Genomic DNA, 530 nt, shown 5'->3' with positions numbered 1-530 from the left:
TCCTTATTCTTCCTGCTTCTTTTATTGCCTAGAACTATTTAACTGCGCTAAATAACTTTAAAGAGTGAACTTTGGAAAGTCTCACTTTCTTTCTCATGTAAAGGAAAATGTAATATTTACCTAAAATTTTATTTTAAAGAATTACGCATTTTTTTAAATAGCATAGCAAGTGATACTGACATACAATGCAATTTAGATTTCTGACCCAGTTTTTAATCTTCTGTATTTTGAGTGAGGAGAAATAATACGCATGGCAAATTAACACACAGGAGTTTCTTAACCACCAAAAAGGTGGAGCATTGCTATGCTGAAAAAGTAGATTCCTTATTAACGACGAAGCCTTTGCTAGTAGGCTACCACTGTTACATGTTCCAGTGAAGGATATCGTAGCTTTGCCTATCAGAAACAGGAGTGTGCTTCTACAGTGTATCATCTGTTTGTCTGAAACGCATCAGAAAAATAAATCTCATGAGTCTGCCAACTACTATAGAGAACTGTAGGCCATTTGAGGGGATGGCAAGTGGGCAAAC

This window comes from Pygoscelis adeliae, unplaced genomic scaffold (genome assembly GCF_000699105.1).
Source record: "Pygoscelis adeliae isolate BGI_AS28 unplaced genomic scaffold, ASM69910v1 Scaffold67, whole genome shotgun sequence".
NCBI classification, from domain to species: Eukaryota; Metazoa; Chordata; class Aves; order Sphenisciformes; family Spheniscidae; genus Pygoscelis; species Pygoscelis adeliae.
Note: the sequence above shows the minus strand (reverse complement) of the source record.